At 35.5% G+C, this 19073-nt stretch overlaps 1 protein-coding gene across 5 annotated transcripts in view; it reads right to left on the bottom strand.

Annotated features, from left to right (window-relative positions):
• LOC126852520 (cAMP-specific 3',5'-cyclic phosphodiesterase) overlaps positions 1 to 19073 on the bottom strand; it is a 337802-nt gene that overhangs the window by 178115 nt on the left and 140614 nt on the right. For 2 of the 5 annotated variants that reach the window (XM_050597398.1, XM_050597399.1), the window contains exon 1: positions 3168 to 4083. The exons of the other annotated variants lie outside the window; for them this stretch is intronic. The gene's annotated coding sequence lies outside the window, so the exon portion shown is untranslated. Of the gene's footprint in view, positions 1 to 3167; positions 4084 to 19073 lie in introns of those variants that run through there. 5 annotated transcript variants of the gene reach the window in all.

The raw sequence follows: 19073 nt of genomic DNA, 5'->3' as shown, positions 1-19073 counted from the left end.
GTAATTTTTATCGAATGTAATATGACAGCGTTATATCAAAAGCGAGCAGTGATTCGATTATAAGTTTCCAGATTGTTCACTCATAAAGAGTTGTGAATATTCGACCATTTCCATTTCTGTTCATCTTGTTTAATCATGCTTAATATACGCGTGAATAAATAGCAAATTAGATTAGCGTCACGCTCTATGATAAAAAGCTTATTTTACGAAATATTCCTATATAATTTGCAAATGGAGGTTTATTAACCATATGTACATATAAAACACAAATTTCAGATAAAATATTATATTGTAATTACGATTCATTTTCAGTTTTTATAAATTTGTATTATTATATATTAAAAATTGCACACAAATCTACAATTATAAAATTATAAAACAGAGTTACAAAACAGTAACTACTTATAAGTTTCTCTGAGAAATAAACTGGTTTACACAGAGATACAGTATTAATTTCTTTAATTATAAAATAAAGAAACACTCCAAGGAAACTCGAAAAGTCACCTTGGCTAAATAGATTACTTCAAAAATGAAAAGTACACGAAAAGTTATTTATAATGGATAACTTCGACTGGCTTTCCTTAATAGGGTACGGATACAAGATGAAGGTTCTTACGAAATTAGTTGACATTAATTGCAACATGAAGTTCTTTTCGTCTCGTCAATCTTGCTTCTACACCTTTCCATTTGTTGCTCATTATGATAGTGGGAAGAACTAATGACGTTGCAAACGGTGATTTAATTGATGTCATGATTATGGCATGATTATAAATTTCTGTGTCTCTCTTCGTCCATTAAGAAAGTAGATAATAATCGCTACTGCTCTTGACATGTAAATTTTTGCTCCGTTGCAACAAAGAATCTCTAATAATAATTGACAGATAACATTAAAGCTGAATAATCTTATCGTGAGTCTTCGCTAACACAATGTCCTTAATATATTCAATGTTTATACGGAAAAAAAGTTCCCAGCGCAAAGAATAGACTCGATGTATAAAGAATAGCTTAAAGCATGCAAAAATAAAATATCGAATCATTAAATTTTATTAAATTGGGCAAAAATAATTGCATCTCATTTTATTAGCTCCTTTCCTGAAACCGATATTTGAGGACAGACAGAAAAAAAACAACTAAAATTCAATACAAAAATAAAAATCATATCAAGCAGCTGATTTAATAATTAATGATAATATCAGCGTAATATTATTATTTAAATTTATCGAAATTAATAATTTAAATTCAACACAAGCATAATAATTTCTCTAAATTAATTGTAAAAATATGGAATATATTTAGTACGTTTTTTGTTGAGATATAATAAATATATCTTATAAAAATATTCTGAGAGAGAAACATAAAAATGAGATAGAGAGAGAATTATATAAATGCTAATAAGATATACTTAACATAATAAATTGATTTCCAATATATGAACATTGAACAATTTCACACAACAGCTTAATAAAGATATATTTTCAAACTTGTAAAATAGCCTGAATTTTCAAGATAACAGAATGCAGCGATAATATTATACGATTTTCTGCTGCTGAGCGGATTTTCACAGCTTCTATGCACGAAGAGATCTGCGTCCTCCACGTGGAACGATGCAAATATTTGTTTCGCTTGCGCCAAGATAGAAGAGACCCCCTTCTCCTATCCCGCGAAAAGTGCAGTAACGCGAAACGATTGTCGTTCTCCTCGTTGACATTTTGCCGATAGGCTGCTGTAGACTCGTGGAAAGTGGAAACAAATATTACTCAACGAGGAGAAATAGCCATCACGTTCGACGAAAGGTGGTCGAGTACCACCTCACGCGACAAATCGCATTTATCCTCGAACGATTTGGCTTTATAAAATTTCTCTCTCCACCCGAAACTCGCCTGTCACCGCGAACAAACGAAAAGTTATATCTCCACAGCTCCGTGAAATCTTCCTCCTAATTACTTATCGATTGCGTTCGGCGCCGAAGCCTTACGTGCCTCTCTCGAAGACGAGAGCCACTTGCTCGAGATAATTATGACGATTAATCCCGCTTCCCATATATATATCAAAACGCCTATTTGTAAACGGAGCTATCTACGCGTAATCCATAAAGTTGTGAATCACTTTTTGATACAGTGATGTTACTGTACGTAGAACCGTCGCAACTCTGTCGCTCAGTGTCAGCAAGTCACAGTGTCCTACGTAGGTGGCTTTCAGCCACGAATACTTTGATCTTTGACGCGAAGTCTATTTCGAACTTTTGACCACTTTGAAACGGAATGTGTTGCAGCTTCTCGATCGCGGGCGATCCCAAAGACTTTTTCAATTTTTCGCTTTTCAGAGAGGGACCTTTTCAAGAGTCCGTCACGTAACAACGCAAAGGGAGAGGTAATAAAACGTTCTTTATTTGATTTAAAGAGTGCAGGAATTGCTCAGCTTTTCCTTTTACTATGTTTTCTATTCTTCTTTCTTAGTCGCGACTGTGGAGAAGCGAACTTGATCGCTCAGGCCGAAAGACGAGTTTCGCAAAAACGACACTGATCGATGAGGAGGAGTCTGGCGACGTTATAAATATAAAATAAAGAAATTTTATACAGAATTCCCGGAGGAATTCTCTGCCGTCTCGTCTAATCGAGAAAGAGAACCTTGCAATTAATTTGATCGATCAATTTAATTTCCAAAGAAGACATTTATAAAAAAAAAAAAAAATTGTACCTGCGACGAGAAAATATTTCAACATTCAAAGCATTGCTTGCTTTGCAATGAATTATAAAAAAAAAAACCGCGCGAAAACACAAGTTTCCCCGCGTGTCTCATCAAAGAATATATCAATTATAAAATTAAAATCCATGCAGTTTGATTCGTTTAATGTATAAATTATACATATAATATATTGTAATAATATGTTGTTTAAAATATTGTATAATTTAAGATTTTATATTTTAAAGAAGGAGAGCCTTATTAAATTAATCAATAAACAATTGAGGATTTATTTTACATATGTATCTATTCATGAATAATTATTATATTATTCGTTTTCTTAAAGATTAATTAAATATAAATTAAATATCGTCGGCAAGTGTCCATTATCTCTACAAGAAAGAAGGGAAAATTAATGAATTATTTTGTTGATGCATTCGAAAGGAGCATGAAGTCACTCCGCGCGGATCTTTCACAATACTCACCCGTTCGCTAAGGATTTCGTTCTCCTGGAGAACGTTTTTCGGAGAGCACTTGACCTAACGCGTACGACGATCGAAAATCGTATCACATATACGAGGCAATTTTCTCAAGCGGCCGTAATACCGCGGCTTTACCCTGACGTTTCGCAGCGCGCGTAAACAGCGCTCGCGCCCGATGCCTCTCGACGTTGAACCCGGGATCGAGGAGGTGCCGCCGGGAACAACAGTCGACGTCCTCGAGGAAGAGTCCTCGCCAGTTACACGGCCGTCCGCTTATACACACCGCGATGCGCGAACGCCGGAGGATAGCGAAGGTGCTGGTGGAGCCGCCACCGCTGCCGCGAAGGTCGCCCGTCACGGTGGCCGGCCGAAATTTCGTCGAGGCGCGAAAATACCTCGCGCACCTATCGCCGCCGCACTTATTAACCTTATCGTCGCACCGACGATGATCGCGATATCGACGCGCCGCGACGCGATCGGGATCGCGACGCATCGCGCGCGACGAGCGACGTCGCGGGCTCGCCGTCCCCGGACGATCACACTCTTTCTTCGTGTTGGGCGAAACAACTTTTCAGAGGCAAACAACACACGCGTATCCCCCTACGTCTAAACGCGCGTCTCACTCTTGGGTCTGTGTCGGTAGGCCACTTCCCGGGTGCGCCAGGCGACGCGCACACCAGCCGGCACGAAACGCGACTGACTTTGCTTTCCGACTGACGTAGAAAACGAGAAGGGAAGAGAGAGAGAGAGAGAGAGAGAGAGAGAGAGAGAGAGAGAGAAAGAGTGAGAATACCAGAGGCGGAGGTGGAGAGACACCAGATAGAGGGAATACAGATAAAGACAGGACGCGGAGGGACACGGACAGACAGATAGATAGACAAATGGAGGTGGGAATCGCGAGGCGGGCCGATTTGCGATCGCACGCACTACGCTCGTCGCTTGCACGCACGCACGCACGCAAGCATGTAACGCACCGCACGCGGCGGTGCGCGCTGTGTGACGATGAATGAAGCCCGTGCGTAGTCGGAGCGCGTACTTGTAGGAAGAGCCGCGTGCTAAACTCGCGCGACTTCGGTCGCCTTCGTCGCGGCGCGTTGCCGCCACCGACGAGCGTCGACGACGACCGAGAACGCACGGGGGTGCTGGAAGCGGACGGGTAGATCGGGGATAGGACGAGCGGGAAACTACCCTCGCGATGCCTCTGTGTGTGTGTGTGTGTGTGTGTGTGTCGATCCTACGAACTACGTCGGCGCACGAGGAGCGAGCAGCGACAACGGGGGCGACCCGCGGCGGCGAAAACGTACGAGGGCTAATGGGGAGGAGCATTCTCTCGCTCTCGTGTCCGGGTTCAAATTTGTTCTCGGGCGCAAAGGGTCCCGGAATCGTTGATATTGCGAACCACCACCCGACGGCCGCAGGGTAAAATATCGCGCCACGCTCGTGAACGTCAGACGAGTTCGAAGCTAAACGGCCTTCGACTTTTCTACTCGGTGCACTGTGGTAACGTGAAATTTCATATGACGCGATGTACCTCTGAACTCTTGTTGAAAGACATTTTTGATATTAACTGTGCTACTCCAGATGTCTCAAATATTTTTTTTTTTTAATTCTCTGATCTTTCAAGTATTTTTGTAGTTTTCAAATTTCAAATAACAAGAATATTTTGATGCAGTTTATAAAATAAGTTTTTTTATTCTATGCGTTTTCTAATACTAAATTCTCTAATAATTAAGAATTGCAATAAGGAATATATACTGTATGTATTCAATGTTTCATCTCTTTTATTTTGAAAAGGAATAATGCTAAGACAGTGCAACAAATATGTTTACCATAAAAGCCTATTTTAAATTCCTAATAATGGTGTTTTCATTTTTGAGAAACCTCTGAGAATACCGAGGTAGATTAAATTTGAAATGGCAACGTAAATTAAATTTGAAATGGCAACATGGATAGATCTTTAAAAAAAAATAAATTTTGTTTGAAAAAAAAATTAATATTATTCGAAAGTGATCCAAAATACATAATTAAAAATGCAACAATTGCAAACGTTTTTTTGATCATTTCTTGATAAATGATATTAATTTTTTTTTTTTTTTTTCCAAACAAAAATTGTTTCTCTCTTAAAAGCTTTATCCAATGATACCCATGTTACCATATAAAATTTTTAAATTGCCCTCGATTTTCGGTATTTCCGAGTTTCCCAAAAATGAAAGTACCAGAAGTTTCAGATCAGAAATTTTAAATAGCCTTTTTTGGTAAATTTATTTTTTATGTGTGTCGCAACTTTCTAACATCATCCCTTTTCAAAATAAAAGAGGTGGACAAATGGTCTGAAACATCCTGTATTTTAAGCGCATATAATTCACTTGGACTTGCCAATTGCTTACAAAATAGAAGTAAAATTACCAAAGAGGAAAATTTTTTCTTTTTTTATTTCCCGAGTCCCGATAAAATTTTATATAAAAATTCCCCGATTTCTCCAAGTAAAAAAAAAAAAATTTGGAAATTTCAAATTTTCCATGTTTTCAGGAAGTAGACACCCTAGGCACTCTAATAAATATTAATTCAATATTTCTTATCGAAAAGAAAAAATTACGTTTTCTTTAAAACTATTTTAAAATATAAATAGATGTTATACATATATCTTAAAAGTAATGTATATTATTCCAGAACAAAAAGAATAGAAAAAAATATATAAACGAATAAAATAAAATAATACTATAATTATGAATTATAGGTCTATGACGATGTATTGTTCTGTACATTTTCCCGGACGCAGCAATTTATCCGAGTAAGGCTCGCGGAATACTAAACTTGCACAACTGATTGAATCAAGATGAAACTTTTTGATCCAAATAAATTTAAGCTCGATGGCAATTCTCTCAGTTCATGTCTATTTGGCGTGAATTTATTAGTCTATTGATATGAATGCATCGATCGTATTCTCTTCGCAAAGTATAACATCGCACATGTGACATTTCTGTCAATCAAGGTGACATTTGAGATGTTTATTCTAAAATCATTTTTCATAAAAACCTATTTCATTCCTATCTGCTATTCTACACATTGAGAAATGATGTATACTTTTAATCTTTAATCTTGTTTTCACAGTTTGAAATGCAGTTTGAAGATTTCTATGTAATAATTGAAATAATAATTTACATGGAGATGTATTGATGTGACGGATATATATAATATTATGTTTTTGAATTGACTCTGGTAGTTTTCTCCGCCGACACGTTCGATAAATTTGGCGTCTAAAACAATTTTTCCAATCACTCTCCTACGTTTATATTCATAATAAGTCGTCTTGTTTGACGTGAAATGCTTGGTTGTAACATGGCCGGAATGAGTTTCGACGAAGTGAAGCGGATAATTTTTGAAATTCAATTTCGATGTAATGGACGCACGTACGAAGTTTGCGAGCACATCGTCAGCTGCATAAATTTTCCGATAATTGCACCACTCGTTTTTCGGGGTGAGAAACAAGAAGGGGGGAGGAGGAAAGAAAAAGTCACGCGAGTGATCTAATACATAATACAGCTCGTTATCATCGCGCGCGACGTGCTCGTTAAAGTCTCAAAAGCGACTCCGGCCCCGGATTGCAAAATATGATAACGGAGGTGTTCGCGATCAGGGAACCGACGTCACTTTACGTACAGACTTTTACGATCCACTGTCCACTGATAAGCCTAGGCAGTTTTCGAGGCCGGTGCAACGATAGCGACGATACCTCCGATAATGTATCGCGAAGCAATGAGTCCTCTTTTCCCGAATTAAGATCAAGGATTGGAGATCGATTTGGCAAGAGGAAGTTCGATAGATTTCATTACCTGTCAATATTGTATCCTATAGTAACACGAAATTGGAAAATTGTATATTTTACGCGCATGCTTATTCTAAGCTTTTCATAAAACAATTGTATATAAATCATGAACTTTGTTGCAGTGTAGCTTAGAAAGTCTCGGAAAACGTTAGGGCGGAACCGAGAAAGTTTTCTTTGATGTTACGTAATCATGTCGGACAAATAGACCCTTCCTAATCCATAAGTTACAAGTATTTCTGAGCATCCCTAGTGGAAAACGTTGCTCGTGATACTTCATCTCTTCATAAGTTTGAAGAGAACGTTAGAAGTGTCGGCGTGAAATAGAAATATCAACTGCGTTCAAAAGATAAATAGCTCTCTTCATTCTGTAATAGAGATGCTAATATAAAACAAAATATTTGAATAACGGCAAAAGGAAAATTTAACATGTAAAAACTCTACTTTCATCGTAAAAATTAATCTTACAATTGATCTGTTTTTATTTAAACTGTAATTCAATTATTTTAAAAAGTCAAGTTTCTCTCTCTCTCTCTTTCTTTTTCTCTCTCGTAACTAAGTGACATAATTTTTTATAACAAAATTAAAATTTTCGAATAATTATTCTATTAAATAATGAAAGATATTGAATAAAATTAAAATAATTTAAATTTACAGAAATATTATAGTAATAATAGTCTATCTGCTTCTAATTTTTTAGAATCAGACTCTCGCAATTCCTCTATTTTTGTTCCATTGTACCTTTTCGCTGATTTAGTAGAAGCAAGAAATAAGACCTAGCCTTTTGTGTGTACTAAGCTTATCAAACTGTCCATCCTCACGTTCTCTAAATCCGTAAACCTTACAAAACATACGATCCCTATGGGTTCTGTCCCTTTCGCATATCAGTTACCGGACAATGACAAGTCTTTGAATCTACGGTAACGAAACAATATTTTTCAATCTGTTCTTCCTTCTTTCGTAAGTCTTCGAGACAAGAATTCGCTGCCTCTCGCATATCGAGCAGCACAGGTGTGACTTATCGGTATTTCTCATATTTACACGTTCAAACTACGTCCATATATATTGCGCACCTGTATCGATGAATATTTTCAGACTATCGTGTCGAGCGTTCATCGTAAGTGACATGATTACTAGTCATAATGACAGCAAAAAAAGTTATTCGCAGAGATAAAAATGCATATGCTACACATATGCTTATAAAAGCATATATTATACATGAAAAATTTAGTAAATATAGTCATAAATATATCAATGTACAAGGTGTTATTAAATAAGTGCGAAAAATTTTAGACGATTCTTTATCGAAAATTAAAAATGACTTACATATAAATATATATTCCTATATCCCTCTGTGAGAAGTTAGACTCCTTCAAAGGGGCAGGTAAAAATTAAATTAAAAAAAGTTTTTTTTTTTTCAAATTTTGGTCAAGTTAGAAAAATGAAATTTAGTGGACATTTTCTACTAGTAGAAAGGAATATTTATTAATATTTTTTTAATCTTTCTATATCATTATAAGGGGATAAAACTAACAACTTTTATTCAATTTCTTATTAAAATTTTTTAAGAAGGATTATAGGAATATATGCTTATATGAAAGATGCCTCTTAATTTTCGACAAAGAATCTCCTAAAATTTTTCGCATTATTTAAAAATACCTTGTACATAAAAATTATGTTTTAAATAGTTACGCGCGAATTAAAAACATTTTAAAGATTTTCAGATTTTCTCGATTTGCATAAGAGATGGTAAGATAATTATTAGATTGTAAAATAAAAATTGAGAAGACTTTAATTGTCTGTTTCTTTTGAAATAAGAATCAATATACATCGTACAAACTTGTATGAAAGTCGCGGCGCGTATCACAAGGCCCTTAAGAAGGTTCTTTCAAAGAAATGGAAAAGATTTCTTTTCCTGCCCAATCCGGTGGAAAATCGTGCGCGCGTAAGGCATTCGTTTGAAGAATTTCAAGTGTGCTCACCGAGAAAAATTGTTTTTTTCTTTTCTATTATTAAAATAACGGAAATCTCTCGAGTATCGATTTCGAGATACGTACGTAACAATTCACTTGCATACAAACACGAGCGAAGACATTTAAATTCGCCACAAATTTCAGATCTGTCAAATTACGGCATGAAATACTTTTGTATCACGTAACGTTTGTTCGTTACAGCGAATAGGCGCACGTTATACGACATGCTAATTAATGCCACGAGTTGCATTGCGTAAGAATACAAATTACGTTTCTCACGTGGCCGTAACTAATTCTGCTAAATATATATATATATATATATATATATATATATATATATATATATATTGTACTCTCTCACAAAGGGAAAAACGTGTTTAACTATTTATCTCCTTTGCGTCACGTTATATAAAATGAGCCGCGAATAAATTTACATATTAAACAGTGATATGATGGATGGACAAAAATAAATTTTAGATCCATACCAGCTAAGATATATATCTCGCATTCCACGAGTTCCAATCTCACTAACGTACGAATAAAGCGTACAGATTAATTGTTACATTATTCATTTGCATAATATCTCGGAGACTTAGAATTGCGGAAAAAAAATAAAATGAATAGCGCTCGAATTATTATAGCAATCATGTAGAAACGATCTTATCACGATAAGCCCGATACATTTATAATTTCCAACCGATAATTTTCTGCAATAAATTTTCCATATATTTTTCATATATTACGTACATACGTTTAATTATCATACACAGACAGCGAAGTGATAATCGAAGTAATATTTTTTACCATTAAATTGACGTGCAATTATTTTAATACAGACGATACTTAGTATTTCCGGTATGTTTATGCGTGCGTATTAAAATATAATTAATTCTCCTCTCGTTACTCTCGATAAAATATTAATTATACATTCTATCAATCAATCTTACAATCTAGCACTATTTTATTATCTGCGGTTTTACCTCGCGAAGCGGCTACAACGCATATAGCGTCTACACAGTAATAATCCCGGAGCCAAGTTACGACACCGATGCGGAGACGGAATAATTTGTCATATGATGTCACGCGTGCACGCATACGCACGGAGCGGCGGTTATGGTTGTGACATCTGGCAAGTGTTAAGGTGCGTTTAGTCTTATATATGCTCTAGTTGTGTTTCCCGGCATGAAATAATTATAAAGTCATTTATTAATAATTCAAATAAAAAATATTGCGTGGAAAAAATTTGCTATAACACACGCTCTTCATTAATAATAACTTATGATTAATAAATTTTACAAGAAGAGCGGAAAATATTTTTCCTTCGTTTTTCCGCGTTTTTCACGAGATACCCGAGCGAAAAGATCTCGAGGTCAGATCCTGAGAGTTTACCTGTTTAAACTCAAGTTCGATATTACTTGAAATTATCCAACGTTCTCAGGAGAGGCAGAGTAATGGGATTTCAATGTTTGAGAGAGAGAGAGAGAGAGAGAGAGAGAAATTTAAAATGATCGCTCTCTTCATAACTAAGCTGATACATGACTTCGTCTCTAACTGTATTAAAGTAATATAGCAGAAACGCTCTTTTAAAAGAAGAATTTCCGAGCAAGTTTAATCCTCTAACGTAATTCGAGTTTCTTTAATGGACAGTGACATTTCTCGGATAAGCTCGACATTATCAATGCTTCCGCTTTGTTTTTAAGTGCGAAATCTCTTGTTTAAACGTTTTCACATCACTTGAAACTCATAAACATTTACTAAAATAATCAATATCAAAAAATACTTAGCAATAAAAATAATAATAAATAGAAAATACAAAAAAAATTATTAAAATATTATTTAATCGAGAAATGCGAAAGAAGATTTTAGTAAAATCAGAAATAAAATATGTTATCTAAATAGCACCAATTAACGACACATTAACGATAAACGATACTGATAAAAACGTATTAACGTCTGAAAATATAAATAAATATTATTGTATCGTTCATTATTAATTAATTTCACTCGCAAAGAAAAATATATTTGTAGTATAAAATGTATTTTATATACAATATTTCTCTCTCTCTCTCTCTCTCTCTCTCTCTCTTTTCTTTACATCAATATAAAAAATATATATGCAAATTCAAGATAGAAAAAATATGTCTTAAAAAATGTTTAAAAATATTTAATGATTTTCAATAAAATTAATTACTAAAACGTTTATGAAAATGAAGAAACAAGTCACTGAAACATAAATTTTAATTCCACGTAGATTCTAATATGACTGCATGTAGTATTAAAGTTAACTCTGACCAAGTTTAAACTTAGCATTTAATTAATTAAAATCATTGTTATATTACATGATGATATTGAAATATCAAAGTGCATTTGAAAGCGTCATTAATATAAACCGAAGCGTTACGTCGGTTCTCAATCATTGTTCATGTTTCGATACGTTCGCTCACACGATTAAACGCGCCTTAGAAACGCATAAAGCATACACATGCCGACAAGCAGACGTGAGAAATCGATACTACTGATTCACTAGAGGATCCATGCCTTGTATCAAATATAATCGTGCGAACATATTAATCCGTCTGGGCTATGCGTTAGTGATTATCATCGCACAAACATGTACTATCAATTCGCGAGCGCTTGCAACGAAGCGAATAAATTACGATAATGATTTATCACGAGGAATCCCGCGTTATCGAGTAAAACATCACATTCGGTCGTGCTAATATTTGCATTATACAAATAATCGATCGTACAGTGGCAGAAGACGCGTATGTTTCTTTCTCCTCGTCCAAGTTCACCGATGGTTACGCGACGCAATTCTTCCGAAAGATATAATAATTACGTATCTCGCGCTCCTGAAATATCGATAAGCCACGATTCGACTTATGTAAAAGACTTATTTTTGATGTTTATTGAAATAAACGTGATCTTTTTTTTTTTTTTGTGCGTTCAGTAATTTCGTTTTCATTACACGATTCGGAATTTTAGCGATCTCTACCACTTAAACAAAGCACTTTCAGAGACGTTATTTTAACGAGATCGACGACAGCTTTGAATTCCCAACGAAGATGTCAGCGAGGAAGAACTGTGGGAAAAGTTGATCAGACTTTTAAATAAAGACGTCCAACTGAAAGCCCAAAGTAATGTTAATTGGGTTAATTGCCGAGTATTATTCTTTCGAGAGTCGAGGTCGTGCCTAATGATTAGATAGGATCAAGGAAAGCAAAAGAGTCTACCGTTTATATCAATGTTTCCGGGATACATGTAATTCCACGAATAATCTTCAGATTTCCTCTTTAAAAAATTCAGCCAAATTGTCTCGCAAAAATATATGCTTTTGCATATAAGTTTCTTGTGAATTAGAGCGGCGTCGAATAGAATTAATTGCTTCAATCTATAATTAGAGCTCGTTAAATATATTGTCCGACGTTGCTCGTGTGTACCGCTACGTTATGGGGATTACGAGAGAACCGAGATTCCAGAAAATATACCAGAAGAGAATGTGCGCTCCAATTCTGTATCTTATATCAAAATAGAAGATATCCCTCTCCTTAATCTTTTTTCCAAATATTACGGTAGAAAGCACAGAAACAGGTGCACTTGACTTCTATTGAAAAAAATCCTTTACTCAGCAAACTTCTCGTCATATTATATTTATACACACACACACACACACACACGCACACGCACACGCACACGCACACGCACACGCACACGCACACGCACACGCACACGTACACGCACACGCACACGCACACGCACACACACGCACACGCACACGCACACACACACGCACACACACACACACACATACACACACACACACACATATATATATTATATATATATATGATTTAAAAATAGATCTGTTTGGCGGGCGCATTTAACGAAAATAGATAATACTATGTAATCCGCTTTTGTGAAAACCTCGGCCATAGAAGAACATAGTTACCTCTCATTTCAACTAACACATCGAATCGAGAATTTATCTGCTTGACAGCAAATTTGTCTGTAATTAAACGGTCTTCATCGGATTCGAAGGAAGGCTCGTCCTAAAACGCTTATTAGCCGCGGATGAAACTTTATCCTATCTAATCAATGGTAAATTAAAACGGAAACTTTGCAAGCTCGGGACGCGAGGAACAGCTAATATTCATTAGCTATGAACAGTATTTTGCATTGGCGAAACGAAGCGTGAATTATATAACTCCGGTCGCGGTGAAGTATTTTAAGAACGTCATACGGTTCCGCCACTAAAATTGACGCACGTGGCAAGAATAATTTCCTAGCTTTTCCTAGCGACGCGTGAAGTTTTGTGATTTTGAAATTCCGTAAATATGACACGATGAAGCAAACGAGCGGTTACAAATTGACGGTGAATTTGAAAAGCGCTGCGCACACGCATCACACTCGCGCCTATTTACACGAAAATATTTAACCCTGAAATATATTATTAGAAATATATTTTTAAAAATAAAAATCCACGTCAGCCAAATTTCGCATCGTTGCTGCCAAATCTAGCGATATGATTTAGTATTTTTAATGCACCTTGTAGGTGCGTGCAACGCAGTCTTGACATTAGGCCGAGAGTCGTTGAACGATACGCGATATACATGACAATGAGGCATCGCGTTATTCTTATTGAATCTGGCGTCACTCGCATCGTTTATATCAGCCATATGTCTAGCTACTTGTTCAAAACCCCGAGAATATCACAATATCGACGTGTCGCGCTTTAAAGCTGTCAAGAAATCTTGGAAATGTAACGCGGAATAAATACATGTTTGCTTTCCTGACAATCGTAAAGTGCTCTCAACGACATTTCGTATTTTTCTTGAAATTATTCGAGCCATAAGAGTAAACAAAAGTAGATATTTCTGGTTTGAGAAAAAGTTTGATTGAACGATCCTTTCCTCTTCAGAGAGAGGAAATAAAATAGCGAGTTCACAGAAGTAAAAGATTTTTTAAATCAATCTATCAAAATCATAAGAGAATCATTGAACTAAGATAGGAAATTTTTTTACGTATAAAATCTGTAAAATATTTATAACCGAGATATTTATCCATATGCTTAACATCGTTAAGCATAGAACTTTGGAGACTATCACTTGTTACAAAGTTGGATTAATTAATTCGTAAACAAATTTATCTTAATGAGATTAAGATAACTTTTAAATCTTCTGCTAAATCTCATTATGCATTATGCAAGAAAGTTTTAATTATTCAATACTCTCATATAAATAAATAAATAAATAAATAAATAAATATATATATATATATATATATATATATATATATCCTAAAAAGTTGAATGAGTAATCACGAGTTTTTTATAATTGAATTACTTCGATGGGGAAAAGTTTTGCGAGAAAATTTGCAAGAAACTTTTTTATTTTACATTTGGTAAGAAAACAACCTCGCTTCTTGCAGTATCTCTAAACACTTTAATCCTGTCAAAACTTTCGAGCTTGATTAGAATAACAAATAAATTATTGATCCATCATAAAGAAAAAAATCCCATAGTTCTTCTTCTTCTTAATCTAAATTCGATAGATTTAACGAAGAGCAGCAACTTTTTCTTTTATTAATTCCTTAACTTTATAATCCACAAAAGATTGCAATCTATATTGGTATCGACAACATTTACATATACAATAAATGCAATTTAAGAATATTTTTTAACATCCTCATAATAAAAATAAAAGGCATATATATTTCAAGATATTTTTAAGAAAATGTAAACTTTGAAAAAAAATTGCATTTATCTAGCGATATCGCATATTGCAATCATTAATATCGAATTGCGCGCGTTTGAGTTGTAAACTTTATTAGGCCAAGCACGAAAAAATAAGCGTTTCTAAAGAGAATTCAATACTTCTTTGACAAACGATGTAAAAGGTATAAATCTTTTGACATGGAAACGGTGTCGAATACTCGACGACGTATGTAAGCGTAAATACTACAAATTCGGAAAGTTAAAAACGCTCCAATGTGTAAGATAAAAGCATAAAAAAGATGTGCAAGTATAACAACTCATCAATATTGGATTCTTCTGAACAGAATCGAAATAAAACACAGACATGATCTTCTTTAGATATTTAATTCAAAAAAAATTATAAACTAATCTTTTAATATATTATTATTGAATATTATTTAAGAATAGAAAAAAATATTCAGTGCTTATATATAAATATAAAATTCCTCTCTTTAAGAATGTATATGTCATATGTCAAGATATTGATAAAATGAAAATTTCGTAGACTATTCTATTATTTCTTCTTGATATCTGTGCAAAACCTGAGCACAATCCTCTTAACGGTTTCAAAATTATTTAAGTTTAATATTGACAAATTTGACAAGAAAAAAAACATAATCAATAAAATAAAAATTTTCACGTATATTAAGAAAACTTTAATAAATATTTGTGCAAAACTTGACTTAAATCCATTTACTCATTTAAAAGTTATTTATTAAAAATTGTAAAAGAACTCTCTCTCTCTCTCTCTCTCTCTCTCTCTTTCTGCTAATTATTCGTTTTTTTTTTATTTTTGTAATTGATTTCAGAGAATATTCACGATCAAAGTCTTTGTCATAAATTAGGAAAAATATTAATTACAAGTGTTTTTCTTTTACAAAGACATTAAAAACCATATTATTTTGTGATACTTCCATTCTTTTTATAATCCAGATTTATTTCATTTTTCAAACAATATAAACATAAGAAATATGTTTTTTTTTTAATTTTGACAGTTTTTTGCTATTATTATAAAGCCAAAACATCCCTAGTAGGTTTTAGAAAGTAATTCAAGCGCGGTTGAATTTAATCGATTAAAATAAAACCAACTCGAATTCGCACAGTTGGGTTCATCGGAGTAGCAGATGGTAAGAAGTCCAACAGTGACCTCTTGGCATCTCATATAACTACACACAGTCGGGAGAGGCAAATTGTTTGGAAGATCGCCAACGATGCCTTTATTATCGTAAATTATCGTAAAAACTTGCACACATCGAGTGTGCCAGCTAGATATCGCAGCATCTAAACTCAGCGATCCGTCAAAATAGCACCCGCTTTGTAATTTTAAGTATGATGACAGTATGATGCGGTGGCAGAGATACTATAAATTTTATGTCGCCGAGATAGTAAGAAACCATTCTTGCCACGTGCGTTTACTGTCATCTCACTCTATATCGCAGAATAAAAAAGTGACCGTTAAAAATAACGTAACGACACAATGATAGAAACATAACGATTGATAATATCAATAAATCGAATTTAATATTTGTGAGATCAACATTAATGGAGTTATATAGTTACGATATTATCTGAGCACGTATTATAAAGAGTCCACGTATTATAGAGTAATAAATGAAAACAAGGCCACAATAATGTGGTTTAAAAACTTTTTTCACGTGTGTGTGTGTGTGTGTGTGTGTGATATTAAATGACATCCTGCGATAAAGATATATATAAAAATGAATCAAATACACTAAAAGATATTGATAACCTCCGTTATGTAGCTTGATAAAAACTCGGACGGCTCTCGGACGCTTTTATCGTACGAAACGTGAGGAAAACAGTAGTTCCGTATCACTCGTCGGTGAAAAATGCGCGAGTAATACGAAAAGAAATTCTTTCAGTGTCGAAAGAAAATATAAAACACGACAGCTTCGTGGCTTCACGCTGAGTGAGACAAATAGACAATGGAAGCGAGTCCAAGAACGAAGAGAAAAAAAGGACAAAGCAAGAGAGAACGAGTCGGTAAAAAAAAAAAGAAAAGTTAGAGGTGAAGAAAAGTATCCCAGAATTTTCGAGATCGCAACTTTGCGAGATTATATTTTTGTTAATTATCCGTTGCTTTTCCCGCAGATATTCTCGCCCCTTAAATATAACGCGAGATGGATTTTAAGCAGAGGCAACTTTCTATTAATTAGGGAACCCGATCGTGCGAGGTAGAGATGAGATAAAAGTTGCATCAGAGGCCAAATAAAACTAACAATGGCAAAGGCCGACGAGATTGTTCACGAAGCTCTACGTAATCAGTAATTATATGTTATCTTATTCGTAATCTGCACTCATAACGAACCTGTATCATAAACGATACACGAATGGTGTAAAAAAATTATTTGCAATTAGCAGTAACAATTTAACATTCCGTAAAATATACTGGATTGAAGAGAATCTCACACGCGTAAAAAAACCGGTTTGCCGAGGCGTAAATGGCACGCCGCGGCGATTCTTGATGTTCTGTCATCACTTATCGCAAATTTAGTCGCGCGTCACTGACACCGCGAAGATAACCAGATCCGTTTTAGCGCCAAACCATGTATAAAAGGCATGAGGCTAAAGTGTATTTACGTACGATTAGTACGACAATATTATGTCACAGTCTCTTCGCGGGTTGCACTCTCGGATAACCGAGAATATAAGTTGAATAGTCAGATAAAAATGTCTTCAAAGAAAACTTTAACATGTCATTCGCATGCATAATTCTATATTTCGTCAAAAAATTTCATCAAATATTTGCAATAAAATTTTTCTCTGTATATATAATATTAATAAAAAATATATATACATATAGCAATATTGTATTAAAGTGCTATATAAATTTACATCGCTACACGCATGTATTTGCTACTCGTTTGCTGCTTGAATTTGTATATAACAGCGATATATACAATGTGTCTCAATTATACTTGAAACAAAATACGTGAAGGATAAGAAAGATTGCCTAATTAACGGGAAGCATCCAGATCGCAAACGGAAGATTCTCTCGAAGAATTTTATCTCATTCTTATCGATTCTCTTCTTGGCGCTCTCTCGCATATCCTCGAGATCCTTAGAGGGTTATTCAACACCAATTCTCTCTCCAACCCTTAGAAAGCACGTAAGAGATGTTTACTTAAACAGTGGTTTTTCTGTAATTCCGTAATCTGTTGTGCAATCCGTGTTTCTTGATAAGATCGTGCGGTTTTCTTTTTGCTTCTTCGCTACTTTCGATGAATTTCAATCTTGTTTTATAACAGAACAAAACCCGATAAACGTATCCCCGGGGGAATTTTCTACTCCACGTTTCCCTCCTCGATATTACGACATCGAGCTTGACGATTCACGTAAGCTCTTATATATGTGGTGATCGCATACGTCGCGGAAAATCTTATCTTACACGAGCGATTTGTCGTTAGCGAGTCAAATTTAAACTTCCCGTCATTTTCTCTCGAAAGATTCTTCTCGCCGCCGAGGAAACTTAACTTCGCTGAGAATGGCTTCGAGAAATTCTGGAGATGAGCTTATCGCTTCTTCTACCTAAAGTGCTTCGCGTACTCGAAACGCACATTTAAGCTCACTTGATGCGAGCCGCGCGGAGAATCACGTCTCGCAAAGGAAATCTTCCGGCGAACTCCTCATACCGGGTATCGTTTTCGCAACCGACTTGCAATATTCGCGCATCTTCTCGCCATCAACTGCCGCACTCGAAACCGTAACTCGAGTTGATCGCTTTGAATTTCTCGCGACGTTCGAAGGAGAGTGATCTTCCTGGATATACAAGCTATTGTGATCAGCGCACGAAAGGGACGCCCTCTTGTGCAACCTGCAGCCCTTTTCGTTCACCGATCTTAATTTATCGGTTAAATAAGCGGAATCCGCAGCGTTCCTTCGAGATACCTCGTTGTCTAAGTTCGACGACGATGGCATCCTTCGAGACCTCCTCGTCTCGAACGGTATAAACTGATAACTCAATTGTGGTACCATTTTATTAATATATCTTGGGACTGCAAAATCCACATCCGGGACTCTGGGTGGTTCCGGGATGCTGTCGGTGAGAACGATAGGAACTATCGTGATCTTTTCTCTCGACAAGCGAAGATGCTGCGCTTTTTTACGTTCCGTCATCAAATCTACCCGATCTTTCTCGAATTCAAGGAACCTCGATAGATCCTCCCGCTGAGAATCAACCTTCTGAACGCCAAAATCGCGCTTGACCGCAGCATCGTTTCTCTTCGTAATCTCGAAAGAGCGTATCTTCGAAGGAGGCTCGAGCTTTACTACTTCCGTCGTGGAATCGGCATGCATTTGTTGCACGAAAATGCTGGACACCTTGGCGGCAAGCAACATAT

The sequence above is a fragment of the Cataglyphis hispanica genome, chromosome 10 (genome assembly GCF_021464435.1).
Source record: "Cataglyphis hispanica isolate Lineage 1 chromosome 10, ULB_Chis1_1.0, whole genome shotgun sequence".
Taxonomy (NCBI): Eukaryota; Metazoa; Arthropoda; class Insecta; order Hymenoptera; family Formicidae; genus Cataglyphis; species Cataglyphis hispanica.
The sequence above is the reverse complement of the archived record's forward strand: the minus strand, read 5'-3'. Positions and strand labels throughout refer to the sequence as shown.